The sequence below is a fragment of the Schistocerca piceifrons genome, chromosome 5, assembly GCF_021461385.2.
Source record: "Schistocerca piceifrons isolate TAMUIC-IGC-003096 chromosome 5, iqSchPice1.1, whole genome shotgun sequence".
NCBI classification, from domain to species: Eukaryota; Metazoa; Arthropoda; class Insecta; order Orthoptera; family Acrididae; genus Schistocerca; species Schistocerca piceifrons.
Genome location: NC_060142.1, coordinates 329,926,926 through 329,954,856, shown reverse-complemented (window position 1 = coordinate 329,954,856; position 27,931 = coordinate 329,926,926).

The window sequence follows — 27,931 nt, the reverse complement described above, 5'->3', positions numbered from 1 at the left end:
TGGCATCAATTTCAGGTCTGTTGTCGATATCATTTATTATTTCAAGAGTGTAAGGAGCCATTTACGTTGCACAAGAACGATATCCTTTTTTTATCTGTGCTGACTATGATTGAATAGCTCGTTTTTATGGAGGTAATTACAGTGTTCGAACACAGGCCTTAAGTTAAAGAAGAAATTTCTGAAAATGTGTGTCTGGAGCACATCACTGTATAGAAGTGAATCTGAGACTGTGAGACCACCAGAATAGAAAACAAACAACATGCTTAAGATATAGAATTATTTCGATTATCAGATGGAGTGCTAAGGTAAGGAATGAGGATGTTCCTACCCAATCGGTTAAAAAAAGAATATATGGAAAACAATAACGAGAAGGCGGGACAGTATCTTAGAAATCAAGGAATAACTTAAGTGATACTATAGGGAACTGTAGAGGGTAAAATATGCAGAGAATGGAACAAAAAAATGGCAAAGTGTGCTGGCGCCGCTCCGTGATGAAGAGAAGCAGAAGAGGGTAACGACTGGTGGGCCACATCAGACCTCTCAAAATACTGAAAGAACAATACATAGAAACTGCTCATCTGTGGCTACGAGCCTAATAGGTTGCAACCAGCTACACACCCTAATTGTGTGGGATACCAAACATCTGGCGTCATCCTCTCCCGTCAGCCTATGTGTCAGACAACCCATTACTTTCCTTGCGTGTCACTAAATATCCCAGGCAGCAAACAATGGAGCTGGTGTGTTGTCGAAAGAAACTTGGCAGCCTACACAAGAGCCGACAGACTTGGTGAAGCAGCGCTCGCATCCACAATCATGACTTTGTCGTCATGGGTACTATCGCACCTGTCCACGTCACGTGCTCGTAAGGATATCGACGGTACCCATTGGTCACAACGACATTTACAGACGTGTTTAACCGTGGAAGCGTACGCGTACTGGGGGCTTGGCACCGAAGACTGCAGCCGTCCATCTGTCAGAGTTTCTCCTGGTAACTTCACCAGTCTGCAGTCCAACGCCAGCCAGCCTACGTATGGGGAACCAAGCGCTGTCGGTACATAGCAACGGTGGCGAGCGAGTGACTTTGGGAATTCCCAGTCGCTCGGCACAAGGCCAGGGTGGCCGCGCTCCACATGGCACAGGCAGTCATAGAAAGATTTACTCAGCGGTCTTAAGTGAAATTTAATGTTTCACTACTGCCTCAGTACTTTTCCAAACGATGTAAAACCATACCAGTGTCACGTCTTTTAAGTTTCAGCATTACGCGCTGATTTGTTACCACAAAGAAATCCACGTTTTACGTAATTTTTCAAGCACATAATATTAATGATAGGAAGTTGTACATTTAGAATTACTTAGAATATTGTATTTTTAGAGATTGTTGTTCTTGTTGTGGTCTTCAGTCCAGAGACTGGTTTGATGCAGCTCTCCATGCTGCTCCATCCTGTGCAAGTTTCTTTATTTCCCACTACCTACTGCAGCCGATATCCTTCTGAATCCGTTTAGTGTGTTCATCTCTTGGTCTCCCTCTACGACTTTTACCCTCCACGCTGCCCTCCAGTACTAAAATGGTGATCCCTTGATTCCTCAGAATATGTCCTACCAACCAATCCCATCTTCTAGTCAAGTTGTGCTACAAATTTCTCTTCCCCCCAATTCTATTCAATACCTCCTCATTAGTTATGTGATTTACACATCAAATCTTCAGCATTCTTCTGTAGCACCACATTTCTAAAGCTTCTATTCTCTTCTTGCCTAAACTATTTATCATCCACATATAAAAAAATGATGCAAATGGCTCTGAGCACTATGGGACTTAACATCTGAGGTCATCAATCCGCTACAACTTAGAACAACTTACACCTAACTAACCTAAGGACATCGCACACAATCATGCCCGAGCCATGCCTGCAACCGTAGTGGTCACGTGGTTCCAGACTGAAGCGCCTAGAACCGCTCGGCCACAGCGGCAGGCTCCACATTTCACTTCAATACATGGCTGCACTCCATACAAATACTTTCAGAAACGACTTCCTGACACTTAAATTTATACTCGATGTTAACAAATGTCTCGTCTTCAGATACGCTTCCCTGGCCATTGCCAGTCTAAGTTTTATATCCTCTCCATTTCGACCATCATCAGCAATTTTGCCCCCCCAAATAGCTAAACTCATTTACTACTTTAAGCGTCCCAGTTCCTAATCTAATTCCCGCAGCATCACGCGATTTAATTCGACTACATTCCATTATCATCGTTTTGCTTTTGTTCATACTGATCTTATATCCTCCTTTCAAGACACTGTTTATTCCGTTCAGCTACTGTTCCAGGTTCTTTGCTGTCGCTGACAGAATTACAATGTCATCGGCGAGCCTCAAAGTTTTTATTTCTTCTCCATGGATTTTAATTCCTACTCAGAATTTTTCTTTTGTTTTCTTTACTGCTTGCTCGGCACACATATTAAATAACCTCGGGGATAGGCTACAACTGTGTCTCACTCCCTTTCCAAACAGTGCTTCCCTTTTATGCCCCTCGACTCTTATAACTGGCATCTGGTTTCTGTACAAATTGTAAATAGTCTTTCGCTCCCTGTATTTTTCACCTGCCACCTTCAGAATTTGAAAGAAAGTAATCCAGTCAACATTGTCAAAAGCTAAGTCTACAAATGCTAGAAATGTAGGTTTGTCTTTCCTTAATCTATTATCTAAGATAAGTCGTAAGGTGAGTGTTGCCTCACGTGTTCCAACATTTCTACGGAATCCAAACTGATCTTCCCCGAGGTTGGTTTTTACTAGTTTTTCCGTTCGTCTGTAAAGAATTCTAGTTAGTATTTTGCAGCCGTGGCTCATTAAACTGATAGTTCGTTAATTTTCACATCTGTCAACACCTGCTTTGTTTGAAATTGGAATTACTATATTCTTCTTGAAGTCTGGGGGTATTTCGTCTGTCTCATACATCTTGCTCACCAGATGGTACAGTTTTGTCAGGGCTCGTTCGCCGACGGCTATCAGTAACTCTAATGGAATGTTGTTTACTCCCGGGGTCTTGTTTCGACTTAGGTCTTTCAGTGTTCTGTCAAACTCTTCACGCAGTATCATATCTCCCATTTCATCTTCATCTACATCCTGTTCCATATACGGTAAAAACTGAATTTTTTACGAAAGCAGGTAAAAGCCTGATACATTAACTAATCTACAGAAATGAGTTACAATTATGAACCTACAGCACTATGTCTATAGTAACGATGGAGTTACACCAAATTACGAGGGATACAGGCGATAGCATAGAAACAGTTCAGAATCCACAGTATACACTAGTTTCCATTACAAAAATTCTGGAATTTGTAACTGAAAATATTATAGTAAGTACGTATAAAACAGTATTGCTCCTAGAAAGAATGGGATAGTTGTTAGACTTCAACTAACAGAGATATGGAAATTTTGTAGTCGGAAAGGGTGCCAAATGTGCACGATATCAGGCTCTGTAGGCGTTCCAGTAACAGACGTTCCGCTTATCGTCTCGTCTGAGTCAACATCGACGATATAACAGGGTATAGAATGACCACCGTAGTGGTGTAGTGAGGTTATCCCATCGTCGTCAGTGGCCCGTGATGTACGTCGCGACGCTTCAGATCTGCCTTAATTCTGTCTACGACCGTGGACGTTAAGTCCTGGATGGCAGTGAAGGCGACTGAACAGAGTATTTTTCGATCGAACTGATTAAAGTGCATATTTTCCACAGCTGTGTAAAAGCAAACTATTATCGATTGATAATTTACTGGACAGCCTGCGTTTCAGTTTCAATATTTTGTTTTGTGTGCCACTCGTAGTATCGTAGGAAGCCCGTGCAGCAAGCGGTCTAGCTTACCGACCGCTTTTAAAGCTAGCTGTATGTAATTAACAGACAGTGGTAATTAAGTATCAATACTTGTAACTTCGAGTAGAAGTCATGTCTGATCTATGCCAAGTATTGATTAGGTGAGGAGAACTTTAATGAATTGCGATAACATAAATTGTGCATGTGAACTTGTACTCAACACCTGATTTGTTAACTATAGTAGACTTCCATTTGCCATCATAGATCCTGACACTTCGGAATTATATGCAGGGAACTAGAACATATTATTTAGTTTCGGCGAGCTAAGTTCTGCAATTAGAACATTATAGATGATGGGTGATACGTTCTCCATCACTTTGTAGCTATGCGCACAAATTGTTTTAAGACTCTTGTAAAAGGCAGCGACATTTAAAATTCACACAAACTTTTAGTAAATTAATAATTAATAGCTAAAAGACAACAGACAGTAACCATAAATACCAACAGACCGTAACCATAAGTATAAAATCGCCTCCCCAGGTACGGACCACGGTTCTTTGACTCCGATGCTACATGCAGCACCCAGCTGTCTTCGTCAGCTACACGGAGATTTAATCTGTGTTACAGGGGATCTCCAGGACTTTTGTATTATTGTCCGTCATGCTATGTGTGCAACCAAAGACAGTGAGACATTAAGAGTGACTTTAGTAATTGTGATTCAGTTTTCCTTGGCTGATAGGCTGCCAGATTAACGCCCTCATCCATTAAAGACAGAGACTTCATTGAGAACCACTCCTTGCGCTTGTGTAATTAATCTTTATATTTTCATCAATTAAATTGTTATTCATAGTCTATCCGGGCATCAATTTTCCCTCGGCGAACCCAAAGAAATCAAGCAATGTGAAAATGAAAAATAAAAACACTAGTATGCATTTTCATTGTCGTTGATTGTGCTTGTGGTTCTGTTTCACCTTTTTTCCACATGCTATGCTCGAGTGGTGAAATAAACGACATTTTGAGCTCAAGCAGTCTGCGACAGATATAACACAAGTAAAAACTTAGTAATAAATCTCATAGACGTCTCATGGAGCGAAAGATAAAACGTTATGAACTGATCAATTCGAAGAACTAAAATATATCTATAATTTTGACGTTCTTTAAATGATAAGACGTATATACAGTAATTTCACGATAATGTAACTAACTGAAATATCATGATAATGGTATGCAAGATTTCTCTGTTGTAAAAAATGTAATTTGCTGTTGTAAACGATTCATTTTTCATATATGTAACTCACATTTTCGTCGTGTTTTTACTGCTTATATGTAGTCAAACTAAGAAAGAAAAAGATGCTTCAATTCCTTGTCCAAAGCTTGCAATTATAAATGAATCTGTAATTAAAATGGCCTTCAGCGTTAGTGAATTAATCGAAAGAGAACTAGAAAATAAATGTGTTATAGCCTTAGCAGGAAAAACAGCAGTTGCTAAGAACATAGAATCTAGTGTGGTGGAAGTCATGTATGCGTAGCACATATTTTTCCCTCCTTTGAGGGCAGTGCAGTACCACGTAAATAATAAATTCTGGAGTCGCTGATACCGATGCTTTAGAAAGAGTAATGCGTGCGACTTTTAATATTGATATCCATCGTCTGCCAACTTGCCCCTTTAGAGTACATTATAAAATGAATTATCCACCGCCACTTGCTCTCACAATTGTCTGTTAGTTTGATTGGTACGGACGCTGACTGATGAGTGTGTAACAGAGGCATGTTGTTGCTATTTTATGTTATGCCTTGAGGTGATTCAATAAATAATCTAGTGAAGTTATTTTACCTCCAACTTGAGACTTACTGACACCAACCCTGTCTCTAAAATACTCACAGAAGTCTTACAGAAATCACCATTACGTTTTGCTGGAGAGCGAATTAGCTGAGCTCAGTTATTTAGTGGGAATACGAAAACTGTTCACAGTACTGTCATTCATAGTATTTTGTCTACCGGATTCTCTCTCACATGGTTTGAGGAACCTGCAGAATACAGACGGAGATTAAAATTAAACTCTAAGTTCTTTTTCGAGCGTAATTCACGGGGTCAGTAGTAATACGCAATTTTACGCTTGGCGTTCACTCGAAGCATTCTACTTCTCCAGATAAAAGAATTTTATATTATCTGCATTTTGACGTAGTCTACTTTCTATCACCATTAAGTTCAGCAACTAGCACCATTACGAAAAAACATAAGAAAAACCTGAAAAGAAGAGATTCGGAACGTCTGAAGTGTGGTGCTACTGAGAGATATTGCAAACTATGTGGACTGACAAAATAAAGAATGTGGAGGTTCTCCGTAGAATCGACGAAGATAAGAACATATCGAAAACAGGAAGAAGAAGAAGAGACTGGATCATATGACATATGATATCGGCGAGTAACTTCCGTTGCACTGGAAGGTTAAAATTGTAATCAGGGTCAGACATCGAAATATATCCGGCAAACAATTAAGAACGCTCAGTTCAAGTGATACTATAAGTGGCGTAGCGGGAGGGGAGGTTTGAGACTTGGTCTCCCTTGTATTCGTGCTTAAAATGATGGAATATTAATTCTTAAGAAAAAGCCGGCCGCGGTGGTCTAGCGGTTCTAGGCGCGCAGTCCGGAACCGCGCGACTGCTACGGTCGCAGGTTCGAATCCTGCCTCGGGCATGGATGTGTGTGATGTCCTTAGGTTAGTTAGGTTTAAGTAGTTCTAAGTTCTAGGGGACTGATGACCACAGCTGTTAAGTCCCATAGCGCTCAGAGCCATTTGAACCATTTGAACCAGTTCTTAAGAAAAACATAAACTACCATCTAATAAGAGCTCTAAATGTGCATACACATCAGTTTTGTATCCCGCGTCATATCCTGAGTATTGGTGTATTTGCCTGCTTGAGACTCGACTGCTCATGTCCTCCGACTCCCTTGCCTCAGCTGGTTGCTTGCGCCTGCACTTTAGTGGCATTCTTGGCTCCTCTCCTCTCCCCATCTTCTACGCAGGCTGGTGCGTTGCATTTGCTAACAGGTATTGCGAGTACTCTCTGCCATTTCTATGCCGGATTTAAACACGGGAGTGATAGTCGTGCGGTTTGTGTTCATAGAAGCGCTGTCGGCCGTGGTCGGCACTTGGATGCGGTAGCAATTTTTCATGGTGCACTCAGCCTCGTGATGTCAATTGAGGAGCTACTCGACCGAATAGTAGCGGCTTCAGTCAAACGACCGGGAGAGCGGTGTGCTGACCCCACGCCCCTCCTATCCGCATCCTCCAATGTGGATGACACGGCAATCGGATGGTCCCGGTAGGCCACTCGTGGCCTGAAGACGGAGTGCTTTTTTCTGTGTTCATAGCCATTCTTTGTGTGATTTTAGTGCATACTTTCGCGTGTCGCCAACATGAGTGATCCAGCAACTGAACACCTTATAGAATTTTTATTAAAAACGCTTTTCTCTAGATTAACGTACGCTCAGATAGAAACCCAGTTCTAAACAAAGAAGGGAAAGCAGGAAGGTGGAAGGAGTATATAGAGGGTCTATACAAAGGCGATGTACTTGAGTACAATATTATGGAAATGGAAGAGGATGTAGATGAAGGTGAAATGGGAGATACGATACTGCGTGAAGAGTTTGACAGAGCACAGAAAGACCTGAGTCGAAGCAAGACCACGGGAGTAGACAACATTCCATTAGAACTACTGACGGCCTTGTGGAAGCCAGTCATGATAAACTCTACCACCTGGTGAGGAAGATGTATGAGACAGGCGAAATACCCTCAGATTTCAAAAAGAAAATAATAATTCTAAACCCAAAGAAAGCGGTGTTGTCAGATGTGAAAATTACAGAACTATCAGTTTAATAAGCCACAGCTGCAAAATACTGACGCGAATTCTTTACAGAAGAATGGAAAAACTGGTAGAAGCCGACCTCGGGGAAGATCAGTTAGGATTCCCTAGAAATGTCGGAACACGTGAAGCAATACTGACCCTACGACTTGTCTTAGAAGAAAGATTAAGGAAAGGCAAACCCACGTTTCTAGGGAAGCAGTGGTTTGGAAGGGAGTGAGACAGGGTTGTAGTCTCTCCCCGATGTTATTCAATCTGTATATTGAGCAAGCACTAAAGGAAACAAATCAAAAATTCGGAGTAGGTAAAAATTCCATGGAGAAGAAATAAATACTTTGAGGTTCGCCTTTCTGTGCCTCGTGACGACTGAGTGTTGTGTGCTGTCCTTAGGTTAGTTAGGCTTAAGTAGTTCTAGGTTCTAGAGAACTGATGACCATAGATGTTAAGTCCCATAGTGGTCAGAGCCATTTTGAGGTTCGCCGATGACATTGTAATTCTGTCAGAGACAGCAAAGGACTTGGAAGAGCAGTTGAATGGAATGGACAGTGTCTTGAAAGGATGATATAAGATGAATATCAACAAAAGCAAAACAAGGATAATGGAATGTAGTCGAATTAAGTCGGGTGATGTTGAGGGAATTAGATTAGGAAATGAGACACTTAAAGTAGGAAAGGAGTTTTGTTACTTGGGGAGAAAAGTAACTGATGATGGTCGAAGTAGAGAGGATGTAAAATGTACACTGTCAATGGCAAGGAAAACGTTTCTGAGGAAGAGAAATTTGTTAACATCGAGTATAGATTTAAGTGTCAGGAAGTCGTTTCTGAAAGTATTTGTATGGAATGCAGCCATATACGGAAGTGAAACATGGGCGATAAATAGTTTGGACAAGAAGAGAACAGAGGCTATCGAAATGTGGTGCTACTGAAGAATACTGAAAATTAGAATGGTAGATCACATAACTAACGAGGAGGTAGTGAACAGAATTGGGGAGAAGAGGAGTATGTGGCACAACTTGACAAGAAGAATTGGCCGGTTGGTAGGAAATGGTCTGAGGCATCAAAGCTCTGAGCGCTATGGGACTTAACATCTATGGTCATCAGTCTGAGGCATCAAGGGATCACAAATTCAGCATTGGAGGGCAGCGTGGAGGGTAAAAATCGTAGAGGGAGACCAAGAGATGAATACACTAAGGAGATTCAGATGGATGTAGGTTGCAGTAAGTACTGGGAGATGAAGAAGCTTGCACAGGATAGAGTAGCATGGAGAGCTGCATCAAACCAGTCTCAGGACTGAAGACCACAACAACAACAACAACAATAACATCGTACGAAAAAATGTATAACTGAAAGAGAAACCAATAAACCACCTACTGCTATATTCGGTGTAGTTTTAAGTGAAGCCAAACAAAAACGCATTCTTGAGTCAGCCTGGTACGAAAAGTGTACTTTGTTGACTGCGAATGCAGTTAGTAACAGATTGTATTATTATATATGTCTTTCGTTTGGTGGTGAAAAGGAATGGTGCAATGAAGGCGTTTGTACAACAAAGTACGTAGATAGGAATGCACAGAAGCATCAGATATCAAAACGTCATCTGCAAAAGAATCATTTCAGTTATTGGGTAAAAGTGGAATTGAGCAAGCCTTTTCTGAAGCCGCTCGTCCGACAGCAATAAAATACAACGATCAAGTTGCATCTAACAGGAGAGCATGGGCTCGTCTTATTAAGGCAATTGTATTTCTTTGTAATCAAAAAAATAGTCCCTCGCCGCCATCGGAAAGATCAATTCTCCAGCAACAAAGATAACTATTTGGAATTGTTGGATTTACTAGCTCGAGGAGAGCATTTAATCCGAGAACATCTGTCATCACCTTCAACCTTTAAACTACCTTCTCCAGATATACAGAATAATGTAATAGAAATAACTCTGGCAGCTAAAGAGAAAATAAAAGCTGAAATTCAGAACAGCAATGTCATTCCGATTCAGACTGATAAAACATTAGACGTGTCACGCAAGTGTAAAATCAGTACAATATTCAGATACTGTATTGCAAACAAAACTGAGGAAAGATTTGTTGGATTTTACGATGTTTCTCAAAATAAAACTGCTTAAGGTTTGCCAAACATTATTCATTCAGTATTGAATGAATGGAATGTGGAAGGAAAAGTGGTTAGGAAAATAAATGATAGCGCTTCAGTAATGGCGGCAGAGACAGAGGACTACAACAACTGGGCGAGCAGTTCTGTCCCTACGCGCTGTTTATTCACTGTTTCGCACAAAAAATGAATTTGGTACTGTTACATGCCTCCAAAATCATACGACAAGTACGCATGTTTGTAAGTGATCCTACTGCATTCAATTCGTTTTTCAGACAATCATCAAAACGAACTGTATTGCTAACTGAGAAAGGATTTAAACTACCTCATGTAAGCAATACTCGCTGGAACTTTCATTTCAGGGCAATTTCAACATTACCTAGTCATTTTTCAGAACTATACAGTGTTTCAAATTATATAATTAACGATACAGAATCTCAGTGAGACCCAGATTCTTTGAGCTGTGCTGTGGGAATGAAACGACTTTTGTCTACTTGCTTTGCTTCTACCGAGCGTGCTTTGTTTATGTGCTTCATCTCTTTTATGTTCTTCAGTCAAAAGCTGTCAGTAGAACTGCTAGCCACGACGAAATAAGAACTGTTTTGAGAAACAGTTAAGAAGGGAAATATTCGTTGATGAATGTATTAAATGCAGCTTGTGTTTGAATGGCAACGTATCATTCTGCGATAGTCAAAAGACATCTTTGAGGACACTAACTTGCGAGTTACTGGTTGGTTCAAATGGCTCTGAGCACTATGCGACTTAACTTCTGAGTCATCAGTCGCCTAGAACTTAGAACTAATTAAACCGAACTAACCTAAGGACATCATACAAATCAATGCCCGACGGAGGATTCGAACCTGCATCCGTAGCGTTCGCTCGGCTCCAGACTGTAGCGCCTAGAACCGCACGGCCACTCTGGCCGGCGAGTTACTGGATTTGCAAATTGTTCAGATGGAAAGAATGTTTCAAGACTTTCCCAAAATTCAGTTTGTTGAACTTTTGAACGAAAAGTGATTCCCGAACTATCAAAACAATTTCCCAAAGTTGAAACTGCTTCATTTATTAGAACAGTACTCTTATTTCAAACAAGAACAATTTGAAAATGAAATGTGTAACATACACGCTGATGAGAAAAAACATTTATCTCGAAGGATCCTTTTGAAGTACATTGTCAACAATGATTTAGACTCTGTTTATGAAGAGACAACGAAGTTTCTGTGTTTGGTTTTGACCTTACCCACAACTACAGCAAGCAGTGAACGAAGCATGAGTACTCTTAAACGAGTGAAGAATTATTTCAGGAATTCAATGTCCAACACCCGACTGTCGTGTTTGAGCACGTTGTGAATAGAAAAGACAGTACTTGGACAGTGATCAGATCGTTGTAACCAAGTTACAGACTTATTCGAGGAAAGAAGAGGCAGGCGCATTGCACTTCTGTACAAGAAGATGTAAGTGCTTCTTCTCTTTCAGCTGGAGTTCTCCAAATTTGTCATCATTTCTTCAATAAGTTAGTTATTATTATTATATTATTATTATTATTATTTTTATTAGGGGTGGTGGTAGTGATAGTAATAGTAGTAGTAGTAGTAGTACTAGTTGTTGTTGTAGTTGTTTTGTTTGATGCATTTCGTTTCGTTTGTTTACATTATTGTTTATTGTATTATTTTGTCTCCCTATAGTAACTGCAGTGTCTCCCCTACCTTTACAACCACGCTACGCCACTGGATACTAGGAGATGAGGAGTTCGACAAAAGTGATAAATTCGTGACAGGCCTTTTTAAACCAGTTTGGAGACGTATTACCTCCCTCAAAAAACAGCACACCAAAACTGAATTCTTCTGAAATGCACACGAGTACAGAAGAACCGCGCCTGCTATGATACCACTTTCGTCAGAAAACGTATCAGACGCACAGCTACAATAGACAGCAGCGCGCTGGAGACGAGAAGTGGCCACAGTGCAAACACAGCGGCAAACAATGCAGTCAGCAGGATTGCGTCGGAGCATTAGTGCCGGAGATGATATGCAGACAACGCATTTACTTTCCAGGCTGGGTGGAATTGCTAATGCCGAACAGCGAGTGGGCGCTCGCGAGTGGAGTATTCGACTCATCCGAATGCCGCGCGCTACCTGCGTGCGCCCGACCGGCAACAGCAGGAAACTAGGGAGGCGGCGGCAGCAACCTAAATGTTTGGAGTGCTGCCGCGCTGCAGGGGCTTCCGCGTGCGGTCTGGATTCGCATTAGCAAACAGCGCCACGCTTCCGGCCGAAGTGGTGTGAGGGGGCGTCTGCCGCATTGTGCCAGCCGCCAGACAGCTTCACGCCGACCGTCCGTGCACATTGCTACGGAGGGTCACTTGTTTCGGCAAACTATTAATTTGCCACCCCATTCAGATGTGCACTTCTAAGCCAACATGTCGGACTGTCTTGGTACAGTGAAACGAGACTCTGTATACTTGAACAGCTTAGTCTCAACATCTTCATTTACATACAAGCTCCATATGCTAAAATACTGAGGAAGATGTAAGGTATCTTATAACATCATTAGTCAAGGCATTTCCTGTTACACTTACATATGGAGCGATGGGATAATGACTATGTGCTCCCGTATAGGACCTGAATTCTGTCACCTTGACTTCGCAGTCCTTACGATGACATGTACATTAGTGGCGGTACAATCATTCGACAATCTACCGCAATTACCGGTTTTGAAAATGTATTAATAACATTTTTTATGTTAACCGTCGTTCTTTACCACCTTCTACGTTGTTATTATTACTATCGTCTTAGGGATGTGGTCGGCCGCGTGGGATTAGCCGTGCGGCCTAAGGCGCTACGTTCATGGTCTGTGCGGCTGGTCCCGGCGGAGGTTCGAGTCCTCCCTCGGGCATGGGTGTGTGTGTTTGTCCTTAGGATAATTTGGGTTAAATAGTGTGTTAGCTTAGGGACTGATGACCTTAGCAGTTAAGTCCCATAAGATAAAAAAAAATGAGATGTTGTCCACGTATGCTACTGAAGATAAGGCTGGTTAGTTTTATGCCATACACTTTTCACTTCTTTTGTTTGTGATGCATAATTAGTGGCCTTAATACATTCTTTCTGTGTCCATATAACAAATATGTCTCCAGATATATTACAAAATGTTTGTTTTACTATGTACGAAAAATGACCTTTCGTATCGTGAGTTGTTGTTTGATTCTGCTTGCAACATTTTTGGATCTTGCCATCATGTATATTTAACACTGGGATATCTCGTGGTTGTCCTAAGTACATATAAATAGTATGGACACTACTGTTATACCTCCACTGATGGCTACTTTCTCCCACACAGCACTGGTGGTCCAGGACAAGTAGAAAGTCAGATCCCACACAGCGAGCGCCAGAGACGCCTTCTGGAAACGCCCGGGTGGGGGGGGGGGGGGGGGGGGGGTTGCGTTGACTTGAGCCTGGTAAACAATGAGAACGGTACCGAAAACTGATGGGTCTTTGCAGACTGGGACGGAGCATAGACACAAAAGTGTCAAGAATGCGCACGAGGAGACGTCTGATTCTTCTGGCTGACAACAGCTTTTTTTACCTGCTTTAATAAGCGAGAACGTGTCAAGAATTCAAGCTCTTCAGGCATTGGGACAGAGAGCAAAGCGCCAAGACGTGGTCCAGAGAGACGTGCGAAACTAAAAAAAAACTGTTAAAGAAGTCAGCCTTTTTAAAAGAATGTTTGCCGGATAGTAAGGGGATTACTTATAAATCACGAACCCCAGCAGATTTTTAGACGAAGCACAAACCAGAGACTACCCAGGCCTCCTGGAGATATAGCCGTTAGAGTGAAGTGTTGTATGGCTGCTTTCACACCAAACAAGGAGTGCAGAACAAATCGAGACAATATAAGACCAACAGCCCTGTCATTGAAACCGTGAGAAAGACGCTAATTCTCGAGTCACACAACAGGCGACAGAGACAGAACATTTGCAACTTTCACTGGGAGGCACGGTCATGAGTCACTGGGCGGTTTGCAAAGACAACGCCGAGAGAAGCAATAGTTCTAGAAGTAGTTTAGCTAGGTGGCGTGACGAGAAGAGGGCAGTCAGTGAGACAACGCGGATCACCAACATCCGCCTTCTGACTGTGCCATAATGCTGCTTCAGCTACAGTAACACACGGCGCCCTGTGAATGTGGACACCATTTCTGGCCCTCACTGCACAGCCGCTGGCCACCGAAGAGAGCAGCCGACTCGCCACTACACTGCTCCGAGGCGACGCGCCTTCCCGGCACAGCGCGTGCCTCCGACGTCACCACACGACAAATGACTAAGAATAATGTCAAGATGATTCAATGCCCCCCCCCTTATTCCCCTTAATAACTGAGTCGTGTGCATGCCCAGTCAAATCTGCCATGAGGTTTTTCATTTTTGTGTGTGAAATGTACTGAAATAAATGCAGCGATTTCATATTTTATTATTCTAAACTGTCTGCTCCATTCGCTTATCATTATCTTAATCTCATACTCGTTTCCTTTCTGATCTCTTAATTATTGATGTCACTTGATTACTGGCGTCCAGCATGGGGCAATCACATTAATTATGTAGTTGTTATTTCATGTCAGAAAGGAGAACTTTTCTCGATCACTATACTACAGTACATACACACACACACAAACAGGCCAAATCAGTTATGACATGACCATCAAAAATAAATGGTACAATTTGAAATACACTCTCGAATCAGCACACAGTGTAGAAGTTACAAAATGGTTGAAATGGCTCTGAGCACTATGGGACTTAACATCTGAGGTCATCAGTCCCCTAGAACTACTTAAACCTAACTAACCTAAGGACATCACACACATCCATGCCCAAGGCAGGATTCGAACCTGCGACCGTAGCAATCGAGCGGTTCCGGACTGAAGCGCCCAGAACCGGTCGGCCACTAGCGGCCGGCGTACAAGTTACACTGAAGAAAGAAGATTTGCAGGTGGAACACACAGCACAGAGTACGAAATACACGAAAGTCACATTTGTACATACCAGCAGAAAAATAAGGCGAATGTCAAGGAGCAGATAAACACCACTCAGAATATAGAGATCGCAATTCAGCGTCTCTGGGAATAACAAGCAGATTATTAAAAAAACCACAAAACAAGCTGAATGTATAAAAGTAGGCATTCTGTATTTTCTGACCACCACATAAACCTTGGCATTCAACCATTTAATATGGAACAGGATACGAAAATGTTTAGGATACACAATGGTAACGGAAAACTCGCTAACATTATAAGAACTCTAGCAGTGAACAAGATAATATTAAGTGCCTAAAGGAGTATACATAACAACGTAATGATCATCTTTGCCATGAAAATAGAAGTAAATCTAAATATAGAAATTAACAAGACTAAAAATAATATACTCAAGCTCCCCACCCTTGACACTTCCGTAAAAATTCCCTCCGTTCAATTTGCACTATTTGATCAAAGCAGCCAAGACACGAAATAGAAAGGAAGATTTGAATTTAACGTCCCGTCGACAGCAGAGGCATAAGAGACTGAACACCAAGCTCGGAAAGATAGTGAAAGAAATCGGCCTTGGCTGTTTTAAAGGGAAATACGCCGGAATTAGCCTGGAGTGATTACGTAAATCATGGAAAACATAAAACTGGAGGGCCATACGGCGATTTGAACGGTCGTCCTCCTGAATATGAGACCACTATGCAACACTATAAGCAGTACACGCACACACAGACACACACACACACACACACACACACACACACACACACACACACGCATGCACGGTCAAAGAGACACATTTTATACACTGTGTAAATGGAAGTGTTTCGGTGAAATCAATGGCAAATGCGAAAAATCGGACTCCCCGATGTGCACAGGACAGTTACTAAGTGATACATATTTTATAACAAGATCATAAAAATATTACGTAGAATTAAACAGCAATGTAATATTACGAAACTTACGTTCCAAATATTTCTTTCTTACCAAACGAAAACGTAATAACGAAAGAACTGCAATGCAGGAATATGATTTGCAATGACCCAAGACAGTTGACCTATACGGTGGCATGGTTGGCTAGTGGCGTAGAGCTTTTTTCAGGATGTTGACAAGCAGTAACAAATGAAAACAGCAACAGTATCCAAAAATATGAGAAAAAGTACCACCAAAGCTATATCTTGAGAATGACTTTATTGTCTCACACGGCTAGTTTTGGTGACACATTACCGCAATCCTCAGGCCCTGTTTACCAAATAACCATAAAAAATTCCAGTTTTTGAAAACTAAACAACTGTAAAACAACAATCACATTAAATTATGATACTCTAATGTATTATCTAAAGTTACCTTAGGGCAATATTCTACGAAGTACCACATAGAGGAACAATTCAATACCTCAATTTTTTTACTTCTGTCCTTTGCTCTAGTCCACAAAAGTATAAGTATACAAAACATAAAGACAGAATAAATCTGAATCATAGTCAGAAAACACACGGATGTCATCATATTCAAAAGCGATGGACATCTATAAGGCAACTTTTGCTCCTATGAATTCAAATAATTAAAACGACGCAAGGTACCACGCTATAAATTTAACAAAGGGTCGCAAATATCAGATATAATCCAACTAAAAATGTTCATGAATGTTTACAGGCGTGTGGCAAAGATGTGTACGTGGTGTAAGAACGTAATGGTGAAAGTGAAACCAACCTGGTACAGGCTAATCACAGACCCATTGCAACTGTACATGAACTACATAATTTTGTGACAACCTATCTCTAAAAACAGAAAAAGTGTTCCTCTCTAACCCCTTGATACCTATGTACCCCTAAATAATCAAATACACCAGACCTCAAATATTATGTTCAAAAATACACCTTTGTGCGATAAACGCAAACACCTGACCACAAAAGAACAAAACGAAAATACCCACTTCAGAAAAGTATCTTCCTCTATCTTTGTCTCAGGGTTGGGCACGGTAGCCTAAGAAAATCTGGTACCCTCTGATCTCTAATCATACACATATCCAAAGATGTAAGCCAGAATAACGTCAAATAAGGTGTAACACCAGTAAAATGTGCTACAATCCCTTCTAAAGCACCAATTACGTATTTCGAAACTGTAAACTACGGTATCTGAAACATCATATGCTTTGATATATCAATGCGATATATCCAAATTACATCATGCGGTTAAAACAAGAACCAGCAAAGTGCCACATGGCAGGTCAATAAAATGACCATGAACGTGGATCGACGTGCGTCAGATAAATAAGAACCGATTTCTGTCCAGAACCAATTAGGGCTCCGGTAAAATAACATAATTTCAGTATATACCAATATATGACAGACCGGTCCACCTTCCCCATCAGCCGGTACTTGCTAAAGTCTCACTACAGATGAAGATATCATAGCTCCAAAAAAAAATCACGGTTTCTAAGAACACGTGGACCTATACATCTATATGACAGGTCCTATTAGTGCACTCAACCTCTATGGGTCACAGTGGGCAGTGTGACTAAACTGGAAAGACCAACACCCCCACCCACAAAATCAGTATGTGGAATGCTAGAATCTCAGGAACCGGAACAAGTCTAATCCCCACTGTGAAAACGAACAGGCTAAAACCAGTAGAAACGGATACAGTCGAAAACGTATATAAACCTTATAAAGCAAAGCATAACCCCATAATTGACGTGTAATTATCCACAGATGATGAACAATGAATAAAACATCTTCAAGCATGAAATCACCACACCAGAGGCGTACTAAAATTGTAGCACCTGATTCCGATAAAATGATCCACAGAAATCATGTCGTTTCCAAAACCAATCACAAGAATGCAACAATCATAGGAAGAAAGTGGGAAGGAGTGCAAAACAGTTGTGATGCCAAGTTATACTAAATTCTGTAATTATAAACGCAAATGGTTACCCTACCTAAAAATACATAGAAACAAGTCGAAACACTCAAATTCACCATCCGGTGTTGACACCTTATATGGCCCGCACAGTATAACATCCCTACAATCTGTCTCAATTCTAACAAACATGAGATGTGGAACAATTTCGCAAAATACGGTGGACCTCTCTACGTCGTCGTAAAATAAAATGCAAAGCCCACATCTACCAGAATGAACCACTATCAAAAACAAATGTCAGAATGCTCAGAAACTGCGTACGTGCCGGCCGCGGTGGCCGTGCGGTTCTAGGCGCTTCAGTCTGGAACCGCGTGACCACTGCGGTCGCAGGTTCGAGTCCTGCCTAAGGCATGGATGTGTGTGGTGTCCTTAGGTTAGTTAGGTTTAAGTAGTTCTAAGTTCTAGGGGACTGATGACCACAGATGTTAAGCCCCATAGTGCTCAGAACCATTTGAACCCATAGTGCTCAGAGCCATTTGAACTATTTTTGAACTGCGTACGTAATCGAAATCTATCCACACTAAAAATAAAGCAAATATACCTTACTCACCCACCACTGTCAAAAGAGTACTACATTTCCTTGGCTCATTTATTCTGGAGTCCTTATTACTGGTACATGTGGGCTAGCTGAGGAGAAGAAACTATCGTAAAAATATGGGCCAAATACGCGGGAACTCAAAATATGCGTCAAAACATCTACCTCTCGGCAGGAGTCACTACTCAACATCATGTTGTCTCAATGCCGTCACATGTACCTAAAGCGCCCACAAAGAGAAATTCCGAAGATTTAAAATTGGACACGTAAAGAAAGTATGTAGCGCATATTAGCATACGAAAAGCAAACACTTACATCTATTAAAATGAAAGAACCTCAGTGTTAGAGAAATAAATCGAAAATAACACATTGCAGAAATTAATCGTCGAATCTCATATCATCTGAAACAAGGTATTACTTTGGGCTCACGGATGGTCTGGAACGTACAGAAAACAAAGAAAGACGTAGATAAAGTAATTGTAGCCTGAATGAGGGCACCCACAAGTAATGTAGCAAATTCGATTCAGTTATTATTCGATGGCCAGCAAAACCAACTAGCACTAAATGAAGGCAGATCGTGCTTGTCATAACACAATCTGAAAACATATAGCAATAGTGACAGTAAAATCCAGAAGGCGAACTATTAAAACCTTATTTAACACACAGCCGACGGTAACAGAGGATGACTTAATCGAAACCCCATTCAACACTCCACAATAATGGAGTGTCTGTAGAAGTGTAACAAGAAGGAAGACCGAACACAAAAGAACGTCCAAGTTATGACCACTACACAGTTCTCATCAGAGTAAATGTTAACGAAAAATGTCGAAGAAAATATTATCTGGGACTCAGTCTGTTCGTTCAATAAAGATGTTGGTACATTTCAGCATGTATATAAATTTCAATATCTTCTTGAAGTTTCATTGTTCCATCTTTATCAACGAAATGTAATACTTCCACGCATTCTTTAATGACGTCAATGTTATGTCTAGTACTATTTAAATGAAACTTAAACGCCGAACGTCGAACAGCATGTAGATTAATATGTTCTGTGGATCTTTCACGAAAAGATCGTAGTGTTTGTTTCACATATACACTAATTGCCATTAAAATTGCTACACCAAGAAGAAATGCACATGATAAACGGGTATTCATTGGACAAATACATTATACTAGAACTGACATGTGATTACATTTTCACGCAATTTGGGTGCATAGATCCTGAGAAATCAGTACCCAGAAAACCATCTCTGGCCGTAATAACGGCCTTGATACGCCTGGGCATTGAGTCAAACAGAACTTGGATGGCATGTACGGGTACAGCTGCCCATGCAGCTTCAACACGATACCACACTACATCAAGAGTAGTGACTGGCATGTTGCTCTGCCACCATTGAACAGACGTTTTCAATTGGTGTGAGATCTGGAGAATGTGCTGGACAGGGCAGCAGTCGAATATTTTCGGTATCCAGGACCTGCAAAATGCGGTCGAGCATTATCCTGCTGAAATATAGGGTTTCGCTGGGATCGAATGAAGGGTAGAGCCATGGGTCTTAACACATCTGAAATGTAACGTCGACTGTTCAAAGTGCCGTCAACGCGAACAAGAGCTGACCGAGACGCGTAACCAATGGCACCCCATACTATCACGCGAGGTAATACGCCAGTATGGGGATGACGAATACACGCTTCCAATGTGCATTCACCGCGATGTCGCCAGACACGCATGCGAACATCACGATGCTGTAAACAGAACCTGGATTCATCCGAAAAAAAGACGTTTTGCCATTCGTGCACCCAGGTTCGTCGTTGAGTATACCATCACAGGCGCCCCTGTCTGTGATGCAGCGTCAAGGGAAACCGCAGCCATGGTCTCCGAGCTGATATTCCATGATGCTGTTCGTGCAGATGGTTGTTGTCTTGCAAACGTCCCCATCTGTTGACTCAGGGATCGAGACGTGGCTGCACGATCCGTTACAGTCATGCGGATAAGATGCCTGTCATCTCGACTGCTATTGACGCGAGGCCTTTGGGATCCAGCACTGCGTTCCGTATTACCCTCCTGAACCCATCGATTCCATATTTTGCTAACAGTCATTGGATCTCGACAACGTAGCAGCAATGTCGCGACAGGATAAACCGCAATCGCGATAGGCTACAATCCGACCTTTATCAAAGTCGGAAACGTGATGGTACGCATTTATCCTCCTTACACGAGGCATGACAACAATGTTTCACCAGGCAACGCCGGTCAACTGCTGTTTGTGTATGAGAAATCGTTTGGAAACTTTCCCCAAGTCAGCAAGTTGTAGGTGTCACCACTGGTGCTAACCTTGTGTGAATGCTCTGAAAAACGAATCCTTTGCACATCACAGCATCTTCTCCTGTCGGTTAGATGTTGCGTCTGTAGCGCATCATCTTCGTGGTGTAGCAGTTTTAATGGCCAGTGGTGTATATAGACTCACAGCCGCCGCTTTTCAGCCTGTACATACCTGGTCTTAGAAATGGCCATGCTCCTCGATTAAGTGACGTAGCAACAAAGGAAGTATGTTAATGTTCGTAAAGCCTATGTTGATGTTCTTACCAAATATCCGTGAAATCTTATCAGAATTACTACCTTTATACTTCATGCTGACTTGAATCTTCTTATTAGCAGATAGGCAACTAAGAGTAACCTCATTAAGTAGATTAGCACTCTTTATTGGGATTTTCCTAAAGACACTATTTTTTCTTATAACGTTTTTTTCCTTTACAATTTCATTTACATCCAATCTTAATTGAGACAATCTAATGATGTGACTACAGAAAAACAAATATCAGTATCTATTGAAATGTATTGAGTCATACGCAACGATTGCATCCGATGTAACAAAGAAATGAACATTGATAATACAAACAATAAGAAAATAGGTTTACTTAGACGCCCACAAGGAGGTCCTGGTGGGCAAACTATGAGATACAGCGGCCATAAATTTTATGAAAAGGTTGTTAACTTAACAGACATTACTTTCAACAATGCGGAAACCGAGCGTTTGCAGATGGGTAATAAATATGCAATAGATAGATTCTGACACAGTAATGACTTAAAAGCTGTAGTTGTAGATGATAAGAGGGTACTGAATGTATGTAAAGCTGATAGATCTAAATCGCTAATTCTAGGCAGCGATGTTGCAAAAGCTCTTACATTGTTCAAAAATACTAAGAAAGATAATAACAAAAATACAGAGGCTAGTAGGATAGTAAGGAAGAATCACATGTAGGTAGTGTTAACTAGAAACTTCAAATTAATCATGCTGTTGTATTAAAGGCAGATAAAAAAAATACTCTAGCAGTGCTTTATGTAAGTGAATATATCACCGAAGTTAATGAGACTTGGAAATTAATGGAAGTGTCAAAATCAAACACGGTCCAAGAAAGTATTTTGCAAAACAGATTAGAAACTTTTTGAAAAACGGCTTCTTTTTATTGGATGAGAAAACGGCTATGACCGTTGAGGTCAAAAATCAACAAACCCCACGTCTGAAGGTTTATCACATCAATTTGATTGACCGATGACACCAGTGGTTAATTTTATAGGGTGCTCATCGTATAAACTATGGCATGAATCAGCGAGATATTGGTTAAAAATTATTTTTATGGTAGACAGTTCTCGGTCAAGAGTACATACGAACTGGTTTTCAAATTAGAAAACTTAGTATCCTGGATGGATGCAAATGGATGTCACTAGTTGTAAAGAATTTTTACCTTAATGTTCTAATTAAAGAGACCATTGATATCATTAGAGTGAATTTTTTCTCGCATAAACGCCTATCAGTTGGGGCACTGGAAGAGCTTTTACAATTTTAGAGCTAGTTCTCTCGTGTAATTACTTTCACTTTAATGGGAAGTTATGGCTGTTATTGCTGAACCTAACAGCCACATGGTCTGGACATGGGCTCATGTTTGTCTAGAAAGAAATTCAGATATCTTTCTGAATTTCATCGAAAAAATCATTTTTAAAGAACAACCAGATCTGTGCCGCATCATAAATTACTATTTCCACTATGTGGATGCTACAGTCTTGTTGTATAACGAAACCAATGACGGTTTAAGCAAGAGCACATCATAAAATAGATTTCACGTATGAATAATAAGTAGGGAACAAAATAGCTTTGAGTAGTATTCAAACAACTGTAACTGACGCCCGAACAACAGAGACTTACATGCATTGAGAATAGAAGATGGTGCACTGAGAATGGCTAGCTACTAGCCGAAATCTGGATTTGCGTAATAAAATCCAAAAAACGACGACTGATTGCTGGACTCTATAATTTATGTCTCTGAGTGCACCCACTTTCCTTATGGAAATAGCTTTCTTAAACATATCAGTTCTGAATAACAAGGGTTCTCACAGTCTCGTCGTCTTTAGGAAACGGACAACATCGGATCCCAAGGAACACTAGGTATCTTCTAATGTATTCTTTAAACGACATTTCATAGGCACATTAATCCAAATATACAGTGTTATTACAAATGATTGAAGCGATTTCACTGCTCTACTATAACTGTATTATTTGAGATATTTTCACAATGCTTTGCACACACATACAAAAACTCAAAAAGTTTTTTAGGCATTCACAAATGTTCGATATGTGCCCCTTTAGTGATTCGGCAGACATCAAGCCGATAATCAAGTTCATCCCACACTCGGCGCAGCATGTCCCCATCAATGAGTTCGAAAGCATTGTTGATGCGAGCTCGCAGTTCTGGCACGTTTCTTGGTAGGAGAGGTTTAAACACTGAATCTTTCACATAGGTTAGTTAGGTTTAAGTAGTTCTAAGTTCTATGGGACTGATGACCTCAGATGTTGAGTCCCATAGTGCTCAGAGCCATTTGAACCAATTTTTCTTTTTTGTGTTATATTACACGCAGAGTTGCAGACTTCGTCGTCCTGGACTGTTCTAGAATCTTCGTTCCCTAATCTTCTTACCAGACCCTGGAGCACAGCTGTGAAACAGTGGCAGAGAGATATTGTCTGAGTGGTGTATTGCACCAGAAACAGTTTCGTTTACTCACTAACTTGGTCTACCATAACAATAGTGGCAAGTCGGCCTCCACAGCAATAGCGACGAGACCTTTACAAAACTGGCGACGATGGTATACAAAAATAGTCGTTCAGTCTTGGCTGACGTTGCAGTTTTAACGGCTGGCAGTGTGGTTGTAAACAGTAGTACTGGCGCACCAATTGCATGCCGTTGTTTATCATTACGAAACCATGAGATCGTAGCGCAACATCCGGAGAAGAATGCTCGCATACTTCGGCGACTGTGGTCGGGCGACCCACTCAGCCAGTCCGCCAGCCAGCTGGCCGCCCGAGCTGCGTAGCCATAAAGTGTGGCGGAGCTGCCGCGGCCCCCAAGAGTGGTCCCGGCACTTACAAGCTGACACCCTGGGAAATTCGGGGCAGGCCGGCCTTTACGTGGCTGTAAATCTCGATCACATGCAATTTGCAGGCGGGCGCGGCCGCGGGTCGTTTGTCTGAGGTAAGCCGTGGTTCCCTCCCAGCAACCGCCGCTGCCGCCGTCGCAGCTGCTGGTCGATAGCCAATAGCGCGGAACGGCGCGGTGCGACGAGTTCCAGCCCGGCCCCGATTCAGGTGGTGGCTCCCGCATGCTGTAGCAATCACTGCGACCTCGCGGGAGGAGTAGCACCGGATGATAAAACAAGTCCGTCAGCGGCACGTATCTCGAAAATCAGGATAACTCTCCAAAGAGTGACGTTCGAAATTGACAAGCTGTAAACTAGACTCGTAAACCGGAGGAGTGTGTACATTTCCCGGCTGTTCGCATTTTCTAGTGATTTCTGATATTTACATAATCCCGTGAGATACAAGTCTCAACATATATATCTATACTACGTAAACCTCCTGATGGTGTGTGGCAGAGGGTACTTTAGGCTTTCGATATCATTTCTTTTCCCCTTGGTCTGGATACAATGACAGTGGGTAAGTTTCCGTTTGTAAAGGCTGTTTCATAATTAACGTTAAACAATTCTAGATGCTGTAGAGGGGACATAGTAGATCAAGTCCAACGGCGCTACAGAGTGTCAGAGTTATGGGTGCCTGTGCCTTTAAATGTACGCATTTGCAGGGTGACTGAATGACGATGTTACCGACTTTCTAGCATGATGGAGAAGAAAAAATGTGTCAGATTGAGGGAAGGTTCCCTATACCGGCAACGAACGAGTCGGAAGTTCCAGAATGAGATTTTCACTCTGCATTTGAGTGTGCGCTGATGCGAAACTTCCTGGCAGAACAAAACTGTGTGCCGTACCGACACTGGAACTCAGAACCGTTGCCTTTCGCGGGCAAGTGCTCTACCATCTGAGCTACCCAAGCACGACTCACGCCCCGTCCTCACAGCTTCACTTCTGCCATTACCTCGTCACCTACCTTCCAAACATCACAGAAGCTCTCTTGCGGATCTTGCAGATCTAGCACTCCTGAAAGAAAGAATATTGCGGTGACATGGCTTAGCCACAGCTTGGAGGATGTTTGCAGAATGAGAGCACTTGCCCGCTAAAGGCAAAGGTCCTGAGTTCGAGTCTCGTTCCGGCACACAGTTTTAGTCTGCCAGGAAGTTTCATATCAGCGCACACTCCGCGGCAGAGTGAAAATCTCATTCTGGAAACATCTCCCAGGTTGTGGCTAAACCATGTCTCCGCAATATCCTTTCTTCCAGGAGTGTTAGTCCTGCATTGTTCGCAGGAGAGCTTCTGTAAAGTTTGGAAGGTAGGAGACTAGGTACTGGCTGTAGTGAAGGTGTGAGGACGGGGCGTGAGTCAGCTTGGGTAGCTCAGATGGTAGAGCACTTGCTCGCGAAAGGCAAAGGTTCTGAGTTCGAGTCTCAGTCGGGCACACAGTTTTAATCTGCCAGGAAGTTTCTAGTCGAAAGTTATTAGCAATAACCGTTCTGGTACGTCTCACAGTTGGCTTCATGTTGTGCCGTGACACCATTAAGTTATTAGACTATTCTGTCTGGCGCCACTTGTTCAAGGGTAGTATCGACTATCCCTCTTGCGAACCTGTTGCCAATATCTACGAGGAAGAGTTAATATCTGGGGGTTGTGTCCTCAGAAGCTCTTTGCTTGCCGATATATATGCGGGTTCACTGGCCCGAGAGAGGAGGCACCAAGATTGGGGGTTGGCGACAGCGTTGCGACAAGAGGCGGTCACGAGGCCCGAGCGGCCGAAGCCACGAGTTACGCTAGGAGGGCCCCACCAGACTAAAGATACCGGAGTACTTCACCGGGGTCAGCGTTGACTACAAGCAGCCGGCCGACATCCCGTTTGTTGGTTGGCAACAGTCGTGTCGGACTACCGCTCGTGTCCTGGGTGCCCCCTTTCAACCTGGCTGTCATCGGCAATACTCAGTAACCTCTTCGATGAACCGCGGATCCATGGAACGGCTTGCTGATAAAAGGGAGTGACATTCTGTGACATTCTATAATCCTCGTGGTGATTGGTGTCATTGTCTACCCGACCTCCTAATTATTTTCTCGTTTGTACCTGACACTCAGAGTTTTACTCGGTCTTCTGTTTGGCCGTAAATACGGACCGTAGTATTGTACTAAGACACTGGTTGTCGTTTAAAAATTTGTGCCGTTACTATTTTGCCTTTCTCTATTATTTTCAGGTTTGTACGCGACCCTCAGAGTTATACTCAGACGGCTCTTTGGTCGTAAATATAGACCGTAGTATTGTACTAGGCAATAGTTGTCGTTTGAAAATTTGTTCCGATATTACATTGCTTTCCTTTCTGGTTTATAACCGATCAATAATGCTCTAATGACTCAGTTCCTGGTCGTAAATACGGTTGAAACAATTGTACCAATGTACAGGTTGCCGTTAAGCAACAGGGGTTTTGTGGTTACATTTAGATGTTAAGCAGTTCAATTATTTAATCGTAATTGCATTAGTTACAATCTGAACAACCTGTTGTACTAAACTGTGCGTTGCTGTCTTTGAAAGACCGGGTCATTATTGGTGTGTTTTTTTAACTCGATATTGTGGTTCCCCCGAGTGAGTTCTCTTGTAATAAGTGCTCATACGTAATGTCTTAAAACGTTCTTTCAGAACGGACTTTGCCGGTCAGAGTGGCCGAGCGGTTCTAGGCGCTACAGTCTGGAACCTCGCGACCGCTACGGTTGCAGGTTCGAATCCTGCCTCGGGCATGGATGTGTGTGACGTCCTTAGGTTAGTTAGGTTTAAGTAGTTCTAAGTTCTAGGGGGCTGATGACCTCAGAAGTTAAGTCCCATAGTGCTCAGAGCCATTTGAACCATTTGAGAACGGCCTTCATAACTGCCAAGCGTATTAACAGACAACTGTCACCTGGGCTGTAATCAGAATAAGGGTGTCAAAAGGGACAGGTTGAGATCCAAACGCACCTTGGTTGCTGACTGAAAAGAAAAGGTTGCTCACTTTGAGGCAAGCCTTATCATTGTCATAAATATTTCCTATTTTGTTTAATATTTAAGTATAGGTGCGCATCTTAACCCTGAACCTTTCGACTCACAGTTTCCAAATTTTCTTTTTTAAATACGTCATCTGTTCGAGTAATTGAAACAGTATTACTCAAGTGTTTTCATGGGTTATAGAAGAGCATTTAATAAGAGAAACTGTGTCCAGAACGGTAGTAAACAATATTACTCATGTGTTTTCATGGGTTATAGAAGAGCATTTAATAAGAGAAACTGTGTCCAGAACGGTAGTAAACACCGATGTTTCACACGGTAACAGGCGGGCTGCAGGTCTGAGGCATTGTAATTATTGTCATGTTGTTCTTCTTACGATTTCTCTTGTAAAGGCTTATTCATTTCACAGATTTGTTAATTTGCAAAGAAAACAAATTTATGATTGTGTATTGTTAAATAAACAGATTGAGTGGGAAGAAAGTTACATTGGTGGGTCCTCCCTTCCACGTTTTCCTTAATACTACAGAATCCCACGTCTCACATGTACCGGTACTGTTGTTGCTAAGATTGTAGGGTATGCAACTTTCAGAGGTTATAGTATGGACCAAGACCTGAAAAAAATTCGATTAGACATGGGCTCTAACATGCATACCTGAGGAGCTGCGAGCACTTGTTCATCGTCGCTACTGTGAAACACATTTGTTCAACAAGTGCTCGTAGTTCTCATGGTATGCGTTTTGGAGCCCATGTTTACTAAACGTTGCTTCTTGTCCTCCTCCATACTATCAACTTTGAAAGTTGCTGACACTACAGTCTTAGCAGCAGCAGTACCGGTACATGTATATCACTGTCAAAGGTATCATAACGGTCTTCGCCTATAACGTTCGACTTGTTCGTTTCCGGGATTCTTTACTCTATTTGATAAATTTATCTTTCTCCATCATCGCGAAATCGCCTTGTATATAAATACATTTACAGGCGCCGGAACCAATAACTTTGACATCTGTAACGACGTTGGATGACGTTTCCGGACATGGGTTACTGCGTAAAACATGTTCTAAACAGTCCCCTTGCCTCGCGGGATTAGCCGAGCGGTCTAAGGCGCTGCAGTCATGGACTGTGCGGCTGATCCCGGCGTAGGTTCGAGTCCTCCCTCGGGCATGGATATGTGTGTTTGTCTTTAGGATAATTTAGATTAAGTAGTGTGTATACCTAGGTACTGATGACCTTAGCAGTTAAGTCCC